Raw genomic sequence first — 15,058 nt, 5'->3', positions numbered from 1 at the left:
GTTTGAAATTGTCTGTTACGAGGTGATTGGCTCCCTACACCTGGACTGATAATTCTGGCGGGCTTTGCAGTTTGAATTTGTTTGTTACAAGCTATTCTAAAGTTGTTTCCTTTGGCTTTTGTTATGGTCTTAGCCTTAATCCCCTCCACTGTGGCCATGTCCCTGACTGCCTATGGTTTTTCTATCTCAGTACAATTTGAAATATTGAGTCTGTCACCTAGTTTACTCTATCGTATTTGTCAGTACATTTAGAAATACTGTGATTAGCATTTTGACCAAATCACTAATACAGGTAAGCCTCATGTGATATTGTGGACAGATGTGCTAGGATCCTTAAAAAGAAGGTGAGTTAACTTAGTGTCTGATATTTATGCGATGGAGTCCTTTTAAAAATCCCTACCCAACGCCCGCATACCCAACCTCACGGAGCTTCTCTTCAAGATACTGGTTCATGTTGATTGGGTTTTATTTATTTTGGTTCCCTTTTCCTCACTGCTGTGTATTAGAAGGTTCTGCCTACTTTTCTCAATCAAAAACAAATCCACCCATTGTGATTGCCATTTATTCAGAGTGTCACCAAAGTTTAAGGGTTGTTTTGGGTGCAGATGAGTTAACTTCTAGCACGAATGTGTGACTGAGTAGAGAAACTTGTGTCAAGTTTTTAGAATAGCCTAAAAAAATTAGAGGTAATTAAGAAAAAGACATAGATGTAATACTGTCTTAATAGCTGTGTAGACTTCTACTGCTCAAGGTAAAGTATATATGGTAGATGCCGAATAAATGAGAGAAATGGTAAAAACCTACTGTAAAATTTATACATATAGATCTGTTGACTCTTTTCAACAGTGTGCTTTTCTTATTGTTTTGCCTTTCCCTATTCTGGATAAAAGAGCTTTAATAAATCGGAGTAATTTATTGTGGATAATTAATTCCTAACTTTGGGTTTATGATTTAGAGTCATTGTGACATATTGATAATGGCAGAACGTGGAGAGGATGATGTTTTCCTGATCCTTAGAGGTGATTTTGTTTCGTAGATGAGTATGTGGAAGCTCAGAGAGGCTAAAAACTTCCCAAAAGTACAGAGCTAGTTATTGACACAACTATGACAATAACACAGTTCTGATTTTCATTGCATTTCTTTTTTGATTACATATAGATACTTTGATTATTTTTTATTAGTAGTAAAATATATAAAATCAACAAGTCAGCCCACATTGTAGGTCATTAAAGAACCACGGCCGACACAATGATCATATGATTATGACGGCATATGTATAATCCTGCTGTGCTTAATTTAAAATAAATATTTTAGGTACAATGTGGGGTGAGTAACGAAGTAAGTGAGAGGCAGAAAAGAAAAGAAGATGGAGAAACAGGGGGAGATTGCATAACCATGGAGCCTCCATTTCGATCATTGAAAGGAGGCTTTCAAGGACTTGGTTTTCTTGTTCTTGTTCTTTTGTTCCTTCTTTACACAACACAGTACTATGCCACTGAGTGACTAATGTCACTCTTCCTAATCTCTTCAGGGACTTCTCTTCCCCTGTACACTATATAGACTCTGGAAAACGTTTGTGGCCAAGTTTTCACAAATACCAACTGTTTAGCCACACCTCATGGTGCGTCTGCCTGCAATTTGATTGCATCCTCATTAGATGGTTCTCTCTTCATTAAGTAGTACAGTGGAATTTTTTTTTCAGTTAAATGGATATAGAGTAATCAGAAAGAATTCTATAAACTATATGCAATTAAAACCCCTAATGATAAAACTATTTAACTGTGACAAAATAAGCTAAAACATAATCAAAATTTTAGGCAAACAAGTATTACACATTTTTAGTGAACACCCATAACCTAAACAAAATCTTGCTATATTATCTTTACCCTAAATCAATTCTTAATAGCCTTAATTTGGATTTGATTATCTATTTTTACTCTCCCACTTATATATGGAGCTTTGAGAGATTTTTATAGAAATAAGATTGTATTGCCTCCAGGCACAGCTGCTCTGCCACTCTAAGATTCGAAGTCAGAATTAAATGTGAAGCTAGTTAGATATTTTTGAATTAGCGTGATTTCTCCACAAAATAACTCTAAGGGAGGCACACAGGAAGGCTTTGTTGTTGATGTATCACAACTTCACACACAGCCATCCCATCCCTCACCCACTCAGCCTTGGGTCACCTTACCCCTTGACCTACCTTTTTACCAAACAGCACGAATTTGTCTTGAGGCAGAATTATGAAATTTGTTAAGTTTTTCACTGGTGTCTGCTGAGCCCTAGCTGCCTTAAGGCTTCTTTGAAAACAATGAGGACAGCATGAAACCAGCCCTTTTCTGGAAAGCCTTATCTATCAAAGTAGTAAATGTTGACAACTACCATTTCCATTTCTTTAAATTGTATCCTATTTTAAAGTAGAATGAGCATAAGGAATAATGTAGTAAAATTATATGATTTTGCTAAATGTCACTGGCTTCTTCTCTTGAGACTACTTTTTTGTTCTCTTTCTGATGAACTTGCACCTGCCAAATAACCTAAGAAGGAGAGCTATTAGAACATTAATTGTTTTTGACACCCTCACACTTCGGCTTTCAAGCAGAATCAAATGCTACCTGTAACTGTCATAAGACTTAAATATTATTGAGGAGATTTTTCTAGGCCAGGAATGTAAAACAGGGTGGGTGATTTCACGTTTTATTCAAACATCAGTCTTTCCTATTTACTATGCCGCCAAGCAAAAGGAAGCAAGGCCTCAGCAGGGCTCCTGCCTAGGAAAGATGTCCTGTGGGGAGGTGGGAAAGGCCTTTCTGCTTTCTACTCAGGCAGGACAACCTTTTGGCTTTGTCATTATCATACAGACTCTTTAGCATGAACAGGTTAAAAAACCCTCAAGTAGAAGAGCCCCAAGTTGTTAAAAGGAAATTGATGCGAGAAGTAGCAAATGCCTTTCATTTCTTGAGCTTCCACAAATGTCTGCTGAAGGCTGGGACCCAAATGAGTGAAAAAGAGATAAAGAACTATTATTTAAGGAAAGTAATGTCCTTGACTTCCCTGAAATAGTCATTATGATTAATATGTCTCTTGTTCTGTTTGTCTTTGATAGCGGACTGTAGTTACTGTGATCTTAATGTTTGGCTTTGGCTCACTGTACATTTCTCCCTTTGCTTATAGCATAGGTTCAGAATCTGGGTTTATAAGGAGTCAATGGATAGACTTGAGGAGTTTTTTGAACCCTGTACTTCTGTTTTAGATTTTGTATTTGGGCATTTACCCCCCACTCCCACCCCCATCCATGAAAGGATTTTAATTTAATTTTATCAAATGTCTCCCCCCCAAAAAAAAAGATTAAAGTATAATTGTTGATTTTGTTGTTTGATTACCGGTTTGCTACAAATGATCACTATTTCTACATGTATATCTTAAAAAGAAGCCACTTTTGCTATAACTGTCTGTCATTTAAGAACTAAACTTTCATTGACATTATCAAAATGTTGAAAACATGTCAAACGGCTGGCAGATCTACAATTTAGGAGCAAATAACTAGTTTAGAATTAAAAGTTATGATCCAATGAAATGGAGCTACCATGTGTCACTTGGGACACAGGGAGGGGACGGCACCATCTATACCCAGGACCGTGGTTAGTCTTGCTGGATCTCCCAGGCAGGAAGTGAACCCTGAGCGTGGAAGGAGCAGGCAAGGGAGAGAGAAGCCTGTGGAACGGCACTCAGGAAAGCCATTGATTTCAGAAAATCCAGGTAAGGAAACGATGGAGGAACACCTGGACACTGACTGGGGTTATCGTCACCTCAGGAAAAACTTTCAGTAGAGTAGTAGATACTGGAGCCAGACAGCATTGGATGGAGGGGTAGTGCTCTTTCCAGAAGCCTGGATGTGAAAATGAGAGGGAGAGTGAAGGGAAATAGCTAGAAATAAGGAACACTGTAACGAATGGGTTTATAGTTTCGTGAGTGGGTGAGGTTTCTTCCCCTTTTGTGTGAACTGGCTTTGCTGTCTTTGTATTCTGGAGGGAAGGGATGATGATTTTGTGGGGCAGTGTTAGGGTGATGGGATGGGAGATCACAGGTTTGGAGAACCCGGCCAGTAAAAAGAAAGGATGTGTGGAGAGAAGGAGATGCAAATACTGAGCAAGGGAGAGTTTGGAAGTTTTGCCTGATAATATCTGTTTTCTCGGAGAACTAAGATATAAAGTCACCTCCTGAAAGTGGCAGTCTTCGGGCGGGGAAGGGAGCAAAGACTGTGAAGGACACCCATCTCTGTAGGGATAATAAGAGGTGATCATGAGAGGCGACGGCTCAGGGAGATGCAAACTAATTTTGATATCAGGGGCCCAGCTGAGAAGGGCGGCCCTCACTTGGGTAATGACAGCAGTCTGTCAAGGGATGGGAGGAGGAGTCCTGAGTTGCTTCCCAGGCCCTGTGACAAAGGGCATTTGGCCCCTAGAGGCCCAAAGGTTCTAGAAATTAATCTCCAAATGTAACGATCATGCTCAGTTTGGCAGAAGGCAGGTAGAGTGTGCTCTAGCGCACCAGCCGAGCAGAGTCGTCCCAGTTTTTAGAGGATAAGGTATTTCTTATCTTAAAATACTATGGTAGTTTTTTAGGAACATAATGCAGACCCTGTTGGGATGTCTTACACAGTGTTTCAGCATTGTTTGTGTGTTGCGTTACACATGACGAAGGCATCCTAGCAGGGTAGAGGTGACCCTGACACAGCTCTTCCTCCAGGCTTGCACCAACTACATCCCGGGTTTGAGACCTTTTCCCACAAAGCAACACGTGATGCTAAGCTCATTTACTCTAAGGTACCATTATATTTATGTTTGTATTTTATTTCATCTGCCCTCACTAAAGGTCAGGAGTAGCCACAGATACAAAAACCACTTTTCCAGGTGGTTGTCAGTGTAAAAAAAAAAAAAATGTTTTGCTAAGTGCCTGCCTGGCTCATAATAGTTACTTTAAAAAATAGCAGTAGTTGTTCTCAGTCAGTTCTCATTCACTGACTATTTGGGAAAGCATAAAGCTAGCCAGGTTGTTGAATCCTGTTTCTAGAAGCCTTGAGTGACATAGTAAGGCAGTCTGATTGTGAAAAGCAGCACAGAGTCAGGTCGGCGCTTTAGAGGCGATAGGCCTTGGTTTGACTTCTTAACTGACATACAGAGTGACCCCAGCAAGTTATTTCCTCTTTGAATTTCCTTTTCCTCGGCTACCAAAAAAATAAATAAATAAATAAAAATTACACTATGTGCTTCATAGACTATTTGGAAGATTGGATGAAAATATATGAGCGTATTCTACTAAAGTACCTAGAATTGAGTAGATATTCAATAAATCCAATATATATTAGCGCCTCCTCATTCTTTCCCCTCTCTACCTACCTCCTGTGATGCATTTGTCAATAGAAAGTTATTATAAGTTTTTTAGCAAAGTGACCGTGGTATGCAGAATGGGTGAAATAATTGGAGAGATTGAAATTAATTTTCTTATGGCTATTTCCTGTACTGCACTTCAAGTGCATTAAGTGGTACAAACTAGTTTAGAAGAAAAAAGAGGTGAAAATTAAAAGCCTACAGAGACTTTTGCTTTTAAAGTAGAATAATGAAGACCATTTTACCCCCTTTTCTCCTTGGAAGTGGATTTACCACAAAGCCACCAGGAGAAGGAGCAACAAAAACCATTCTCCACTTGTATGAAATCAAAACATCTTTAATCACAACAACATAAAAAAGACAGAAGGCGATGCAGGAAAGAGAAAACTGGCATGCAGATCTATTCGTTTCCATGAGAAACCACCACAAACGAGGGGGCGTAGAACAACAGGAGACCATTCTCTCACAGCTCTGGAGGCTACAAGTCTGAAATCAGGGTGTGGGCAAGGCTGGCTCTTCCAGGAGGCTCTGAAGAGAGCTATTCGCTTTCTCCTAGCTTCTGGTGGTTGCCCGCGGTCCTCAGCGTTCCTTATTTGCAGCATCATTCTGATCTCTGACTCCGCCTTCACGTGGCATGCTCCCTGTGTGTCTCTTCACAGGGCCTTCTTAGGGACACGCACCAGTCCTTTGGTTAGGGCCCACCCTATTCTGCTGTGATCCCTTCTGAACTTGATTACATCTGCAAAGACCCTTTTTCCAAATAAGGTTACATAAACAGCTGCCAGGGGTTTGGATTTTAACATATTTTGGGGACACAATTCAACCCACCAACAGCAGGTGACTCCAGTGAGAAACAGGCTGATTTACTCCCCAGGACCTCCTAATGGCTCTGTAATTACCGTTGCCAGCAACAACTGGCAGATGGAATGAGGCACAGAGCTGAAAACGGAGGGGTGGTAAAAGAGCATTTCGACCTGCTCCAGCACGGGGGCTCCGCAGTCCAGACGTGGAACCATTACCTGCTCTGCCCTCCCTCCCTTTCCTCCACACATCCAGGAGATGAGAGGCCGATTGGCTGCAAAACTTGTGACGCTTCTAGAATGGCAGTCCAAGCTAGGCTGAGGAGTACCGCTGAAAACGGAGTACATCAGCCCAGAGGAAGAAGTTCTTCAGGACAAAGAAGAAATGAATGACCAAATCCTCTTCTGGCCGTCTCCTACCACGTCGTCCTGAGAACACAGGAGCCAAGCCTGTACTCCAAGCTGATCACAGAATATTCCTCTGAAGATAATGAGCGATCTAGAGAGAAGGCCTTCGGGTACTGGCATTTAGGCTCCCTCCCCTCCAAAAACAGGAGCTACTGCAAGAGTATCCCACAGAGAGGCCCACGAGTTAACACCTACTCACTCACAGAAAACGTTTAACTCTTAGATATTAATTTATGCCAAGAATTCATCAGCTACATTTGAGGAAAACAGTCAACATGAAAAAGAAAAAGAAAAACCAACCAAAGGAACTCTTAGTAAATAGAGAAAACGTGGAGAATAATACCCCAATTAATAACTGTAAAGAGAGCAAAGATTTCAATGATGAAAAGACTAGGATTAGATAAATAGATAGATAGATAGATAGATAGATAGATAGATAGATAGGCACAGATACTGTGTGTTTGATTTCAGATCACCACAAGAAAGCAAATATTGCAGTAAAGCAAGTCACATGAATTTTTTGGTTGCCCAGTGCATGTAAAAGTTACATTTACACTATATTATCATCTGTTAGGTGTGCAATGGCATTCTTTCTAAAAAAAAAAAACGTCCATACCTTAATTTAAAAAATACTTTATTGCTAAAAAATGCTAATCACCATCTGAGCCTGTTGGGAAAATAGAGTCAATGGACTTACTCAATACAAAGTTGCCATAAACCTTCAATTTGTAATAAAAAAAAAGCCATTTATCTGTGGAGCGCAATAAAGTGAGGTGCAATAAAACAGGCCATTTCTGACCAGCCGAGTGGCTCAGTTGGTTGACTTAGCTTAAGAGTGTGAGCTCTGAGCAACAGGTTGCCAGTTCGATTCCCACATGAACCAGTGATGCTGCGCCCGAGTTGAGCTGCCGCTGAGTTGCCAACAGGTGGCAGGATGGCTCAGCTGGTGAGAGCATGTGCTCCTAACAACAAGACTGCCTGTTCAATGGTGGGCTACTCCCGCCCGCAACTAAGACTGAACTCAGCACCTTGACCTGAGCTGCCACCCGGATGGCCAGTGGATAGAGTGTGCGCTCTTAACAACAAGGCTGCAAGTTCAACTTCCTCATGGGATGGTGGCTATGCCCACCTGCAACTAAGATTGAACACAGCACCTTGAGCTTAGAGGCGACGAGCTGCTGAGGGGCAGCCAGATGGCTACTAGTGCTTTCCACAACTAAGATTGAAGAACAACAACTTGGCTGGTCCCCTTCTCCCATCCCCCAACACTGTTCCCCTCTTCCAATTCCCCAATTAAAACAAACAAACAAACAAAAACAGGGTATTCCTGTATATACAAAAGAATAATTAGGAAACAAGATCTTTTGGATATGAAAATTTTGATATCAGAAAAAACATAGTACAGTATGGGAAAAGCATGAATAGTGGAAGTTTCAAGGGGAAGATTAGGGGCTGGCCGAGTGGCGCATTGGTTAAGAGCTGGTTTGGGACACCAACTCTGAGCAGGGCCCCGGTTTGGATCCCACATGAGGGCCAGTGACGCTGCGCCCTATACAGCTAAGATGGTGAACAACAGCTTGACCTGGAGCTGGGCTGCCGTGAGTCACCAGCAATGGCGTAGGCTGCAGCCCCTGCTGCAGTGGACTGCCATAACCATGTGTGGCCAGCAGCCAGTGTGAGCAGCCATCCGGTGGCTGGCGACCAATCTGCCTTAGCCAGGAAGAGCACAATGATAATACCAACATGGGCCAATGAAGCAACGTCCTCCACAACTAGACTGAAGAACAAAAGGACAGCAACTTGTCTGTTCCCCTCCCCTGATTCCCCAGCGCTGTTCCCCTCCCCCAATTCCCCACTAAAATCTTTAAAAAAATAAATAAAAGGGGAAGATCAGGGGGAAAACGTAGAAATTACAGGTAATCTGATATATTTGACCATGTGTGCAATTGTATTAAAAGCTTTGGAGACAAGTTTGGAAAGAGCACTAGGCACTAAAAAAATAATAGGCAATTATTAACTCTAGGAAAAAGTAAAATAATGTAGTCACCCTACTTGAATCTGACATAGCCTTGTATGCTATTTTACAGTTACAGTAATATAAACGCTGTGGTAGCCAGACTTTAAGATGGTCCCCAGTGACCACTGCCCCCTGGTATTCACATCCTTATGTAATCACCCCTGATACATTTTCCAGGGTTAGTCTGTAACCAGTTGAATAAGACAGAAATAATGGTATGTCACATCTGAGATTAGGTTACAAAAGATGCTGTGGCTTTCCTCTTGGGTGCTCTGCCATGCAGCTCTCTTTCGACTTTGGGGGAAGCCATGTTGTGAGCAACCCTTTGCAGAGACCTAAGTTGTGAGGAAATCATGCTTTGATCTATTATAATAGGAAATCAGTAATGTCTACAATTAACTAATCAAGCAACAGCAAGTGAAACATAAGGCAGAGACGGACGAAAGTCTGCTATATTTCATTGGAGGCCTTTTGGATTTCTATGTAAAGTAACCTCTAACTTTAAAGAAAATTAAAATTTAGAAATATCAAAGATGTTAATGGGCAACCGGTGGACAATCATGATAGGAAGATATCTCCAAGAGTAACTTAGTTTAATCCCTGTTAAGAAATAACCCGAAGCCAACACCTCTTTTTCATTCATAAGTTATGTCTCCTTTTCTCCTAAAATGCACTGATTATTTTTCATTTTTCCTTTTCATCTCCAGTAGGTAAATCAAAAAGGGTTCTCCTCTTTCTTCCAGCTGCCAGCTAATCATTTTTATGTGGTGTAGCAACTGGAGTGCCCTTTAATGCGTATCCCTAAAGAGCGGAAGGCAATGATCAAGAGTCAGTAATGGTCGTGCCTCTAGCTCAGGATAATAAATATGTTTCTCCAAATAAAATGGACACTTGTCCAACCTTTTTTTGTGTTCTATAGATAATATTGGTCAGTGATTTTCCAGTGCACATCTCAATATTTTCTTTCCCTCTCATTAATGTGTGAGAAAATAATGATGGTAATAAGCAATAGAGAAAACCAAGCACCACTCTTCTTTTTCTTTTTTTTTTTTTTGCCTTTTAAAAAAGTAGCCTTCCAGCGCTGCATGAGAACTTGATGACTAATCTGTACCCACTGTATCCTTAGAAAGCAAGAGAATGGGATGAAGTTAGCATTTCGAAACATGAATGTTATAATCATTGGCTTTTCTGCAAGTGTCTTAATACATTACACTGACCTCATGAAAGCCAGGTGGGTAGCGAGACCTGTTTGTAATTTGGAGGGAAATGGTTGCTCCCTTGTTATGTGACTGCTTGTTATGTGGTCTAGGTAAGGAGATACATATTAAATATTTTTCTACATTTAAAGCGTCTATAAAATTTATTGAAAAAAAACATTGACATGCGTTAAGAAAGCTGAATGTCCCCTTGACGCCCAAGTAAATTAGAAATTATTAGTGTTAGCCTTGATGACATTATTGCGATGTGACAGCATTTGGCTCAAACAGTTTCACCATTTATTAGCACTGATATTAGAGTAAATGATAATGGTCGTTAAGTGCTATGTACATTACCATTTAACTAATCATGCTTGCCGTCTCCTTCTATTAGTCAAACCTCTTTTGGTTAATTAGTCAGAGGAGCTGTCTAATCCCGATTTCCAGAGGAATAATGAAATAAAGGAACATTGAAATATAAAGAAAGTGGCAGTATATCACCATTTACCTCATAGACTGATTTTATTTACCCTCACCTAGTCCATTATAGCAGCCTCATGGTTAAAAGATTCTGGCAATTTTTTTTTTATGTTGAAATATGATGATTAGGCTTATTAAATTATATGTGTATACTTTACCCACTAAGGCACTTATACAACAGAAAAGTGCTAATATGATATGCAAATAAAAATAAAATCCTCATTTACCAATTTACCCATATTGAAAGATGAACCAACCAATACTGCTTAGATTCAACATTAAAAATGTGAATAACATCTTGTATTTTAGTTCTAACAATCCAATAGCTCAAAACCTATAGAATGTCAAGTCTACAAATATAAGTCACAACTAAGAAAATTTTATCAGTCCTTTTATTACTTAGTTCTTATTAATATATATATATATATATATTAATTTATATATCCTAATATATAATGTATATATCCTGAAGAGTTCTTAAGTTGATGTTTGATAAACCATAAACAAGGTTTTATTTATAATCCACTAAGATTTTATCACTAGGTAGAAAGCACGTTTTCATACCTTTTTATAGTCTTCCCAATCTCCTAAAGATAGAGAAAAGAATCTTTGGAAATTCACTGTGATCTGTCATCAGGCCCTTCTTGGATAATGGTGATGGTGCTCTACTTTCGAGTGTGCAGACAGACGTAAGTGAGGCGTGGTGCGTGGAGCGCTGTGCATGCAGCAGCACAGTCTTACAGGCAGAGGGGCACCGCCCGAGAGGTTGGTGCTCCGGGGATCGGCGCTACACTGGCAGCCTTTGGCAGCAGCATCCTCTAAGAAGCCTCAAGCTTTTTATCACTTCCTAAGCACTGTCTCTCTGTTAGCTACGCACTTGCTGGAAACTAGACGAGGCCTATTACTCTCTTTCCTCTTCATTCACTAATCCCATTCGCTTTCTTCCCCTAAACATAAAACATATGATCTGCTCAGGGTGACAAATGTATTCAGTAATGGAATGAAGTCAGAGAAAGTCAGTGACTCGAGGTACTGTGTTGTAGAAACAAGTAACATTTCCTGGAAATGACTTGTGTTTGCTGCATATTGGTTTGTTTTAAAGCCAGAAAAGGGGAGGGTTTTGAAAGTAACCTTTTAAATAATTGTTCTGTGATGAGCTTTTATATCTTGCTAGCAGACTTTCCTTGTGGTAATTTCTGTGCCACTAGGTCCACGCCTATCTGTTTTAAAATGTGTAATGTATTTTTCCCATGTTGTAGGCCCAGTAAGGTCAGTCACGCGTCCCTCCTCTAAACAGATCTCCAGTCCTATCTAGAATCCCCTCATAGTTTTACACCAAGATCTTCGTTAACCATGTTACTGTCCTCTTTCAAGAAATACCAAACACAATTTCTAAATAACCCAGATCTTCCAGGAAGAGACCTAGAATGACAGGTCTGGTCAATATTACGTGTTAAAAGAGCAAGCGTGTTGAAGGCTGCCACTTGCTTACCCTCTTCTGTTAAATTCTGTGTAATGCCCCCATCTGTTGTCTTGCTCTCCATGGTGTCATGTGATAGCATTCCAGGGCCCCTCTAGCTTCTCTCACTGAACTGCGGTCACTCCAAGAACGTCATTCTAGAAAAGCTGACTGGGTCACAGTGAAGACTTCAGAAAACTCTATATTAAATGAATGAATGTATGAACGGTTGAATGAGTGAGCCAATATGTGAATACATAAAAGAAAGAAAGAACATATGACTGCCTAACTAGGTCTTGAAGTTTGGCCTCCCAACTTTTAAGTCTAATGTAAATTCCAGTATGCCCAAATGTTTTCTATTAGTCAGGAAATATTGTTTGAGTGTGGTAAATTGTCACAGAATCTCACACTCAATTTGTAGCTGACAAACATGAATCGGGTCAACTCTCAAGATAACAAACTTATAACACATTTAGATTTAATTTTATGACAATATTTGAGTGGCTTATTTATGAACTACTTTTAAATACATAGTTTATTAGGAAAAGGAAAAAAAACCCTTTATATTTACCCCAAAACACATGATTCCACTGTTGGTGAGTTAAAGCCATATTAAATGAATACATGTATGTTTCTCCTAGAAGATGACTTTCATTTATTTGTCTCAAAAAAAATCCAGTATCTTCCAAAGCCCAATTTGCAACATATTAATTAAGGTAGTTTTAAATTGAGAAAGTGTTCATATGAAGTAGAAATTACTCTTAATTTTTAATGTTGATTCTAGTCTATGGAAGGGGGAGAGATACGTGGTTTACTAAGTATGTGTTCCTAAGTTCATCACTTTCCATGTTTCTTCCTCTATGACATTTGGTATTAAATAAATAAACAGTTACTCTTTCATGACTTAGACCTCCCTCTCTGTCTTTTTTTTTTAGACTGAATATCCACTGTGATGAACATTGATAGTCAAGATCTAAAATATGGCAGTTCAGTATCTAGTCTATTCTGATTGCTACATTTGAAGCATTGAGCTGCCATTGAGATCAAATATACCCATTAAAAGTAAAGTAAATATTGAATTTGTTTAAAAACTAATGTATTTGAGTTTTCTGATGGAAATGTCTATTAAGAGTAGAATATTGTTTAAATACAGAAAAGTATAAATGAGAAAAAGTTGACCCATAGCGTATCTACTTACATGGAAACATTACTGGCACTGATCTTTCTAATTTTTGAAATACATACATTATTAAATTCAGACATGCTGTGCCTAGTAACTTTGTTATGAGTATTTTCCATGTAACATTAATTTCCCTTAACAATGATTTAATGGCTGTATAGTATCTGGCCCTGCAAAGCTGGGCCATACATTATTTAACCAGCTTCCCTAGGGTTTGACCTTCAGATGCTTTTCAAATTTTTACCATTTTAATAAATAACAGCATTTCTTCAGGACCAGTTAACAGATGGACAGTTTGAAGGCTTTTTATGCATGCTGCTACATTGACCTGGTGGTTGAAGGGATTGGACTAAATCACTCCCCCTCGCAGCAATGGCAGTGTCCATTCCTCAAGCCCTCGACAGCCTAGGTGTGTCTCAGTTTTTACCACTTAGACAAAATGATGTCTCACTGTTGTTTTCCATATTTAATTATCACTGAACTTGTATCTTTTTCTTTTTTTATTATAACTGACAAAATGTGAGGGACAGGGAGACAAGAAAGGTGGGTGGAGGTAGGGAAACTTTCTTAGTATTTCTTCTCAAACTATGTCATCCGCTAAAAAAGTCATAAACTTGAATGTTATCTTCTCTATCTTCTTTCTCCAATAAAGCAATTATTATTACCATTTATTTGTGATGATTTTTCATGGTGCCAGCCCAAGAGTAGGTTTTATGTATGCATTTTGACTGTTAATAATAATAATTATTATAATAATACATAAAATCAACCCTTGGTTTATTGGAGTAACGAGATGGAGATGGGGGGTGGAAATCAGAGACAGACCTGAATCCCAGCGCCGCCTGGATGGTTCAGGCATCGCTCTCATCTCAGACGGACTAGCACCTCCTTCCCCAGGCAGTTCTGGGGCATCAGGCAGCAGCTTCATAGGTCTGTAGAGATGCTTGTGATCACACTGAGTCTACTGGAGGCCAACAGAGCCAGGTGAAAGGTAGAGAAAATGAGCCAACCGACTTTTCTTCCGGATGATTTTAACACCGATTTTAACAGATTTCTTTTCACTGAATTTACCACATGAATTCATTTAATAAGAGATATTTCAGCAGTGGAGGTATTTGTACATTTTGATCACTTTGCTAAATATGATTTTTTATATTTATCATTGATGTACCCTATTTAGTTGGAACAATTTGAGATGACTTACAAAAGAAGGTACATATATAATCATCCCACAATTATAAGAGAAACAAATGCTGTAAGAAAACAGAAGTAAGTTGGCTTCTTAACTTCAAGCCTTGGTTCTCAACGTCAGCATCTGTCCAAATCATCCAGGGGTCTTATCAAAGCACAGGTTGCTAGACCCAACCCAGAGTTGCTGATTCAGTATGTTTGTAGTGGGCATGTGAATTTGCATTTCTCGTACCGTATTGCCCCATGTGTAAGACACATCCTTTTTCGAAAAATTTGGGGTCTAAAAACTGGGTGTGTCTTATACAGTAGTTGTAGATTTTTTTTACTTGCATTTCCCGCTGAGGACGAGGCAATATATGAAGACAGTGATTCGTCATCAGACACAGATGAGGACAAGCTAATGGCTGGGAGTTTTGACAGTGATGAGGAGTTGAATGAATTTTATGATGAATAAAACTTGAGTTCAATAACTTTATGTAATACATTTTTTTTCAAATTTCGGGCCCCAAAATTAAGGTGTGTCTTATACATGGGAGCGTCTTATACAAGGGGAAATACGGTAAATTCACCCAGGAACCACACATGGAGAACCACAGGTCTAGATCACCCATTTATTTTGGGATTATTTGGGATCATCATTGATGAATGTTAGTTGTTTTGTTTTTGTTTTTCAAATAGTTTTTTTTTTTATGAACCACATATCCCACTGTCTGATCATACATAATAATAGCCATGCTATTATTTTCATAAGGCTCTTCATATGCATATAAAGGATATGATTGGTTGTATGCCCCAGTGGCTCTGAGCCTTGGCCACAATAGACACACCTAGAGAGTTTTTATATAACACCAATACGGAGCCTTATCTACACATATTCTGATTTAATTGGCTCATGATGGGGCCTAGATGCTATACTTTTTAGAACTCCCCTTGTGAT

At 39.3% G+C, this 15,058-nt stretch overlaps 1 protein-coding gene across 1 annotated transcript in view; it reads left to right on the top strand.

Annotated features, from left to right (window-relative positions):
• Window positions 1–15,058, top strand: part of DIAPH3 (diaphanous related formin 3) — a 398,738-nt gene that overhangs the window by 295,159 nt on the left and 88,521 nt on the right. The window lies entirely within an intron of this gene.

The sequence above is a fragment of the Hipposideros armiger genome, unplaced genomic scaffold (genome assembly GCF_001890085.2).
Source record: "Hipposideros armiger isolate ML-2016 unplaced genomic scaffold, ASM189008v1 scaffold_251, whole genome shotgun sequence".
Classification (NCBI taxonomy): Eukaryota; Metazoa; Chordata; class Mammalia; order Chiroptera; family Hipposideridae; genus Hipposideros; species Hipposideros armiger.
The sequence above is the reverse complement of the archived record's forward strand: the minus strand, read 5'-3'. Positions and strand labels throughout refer to the sequence as shown.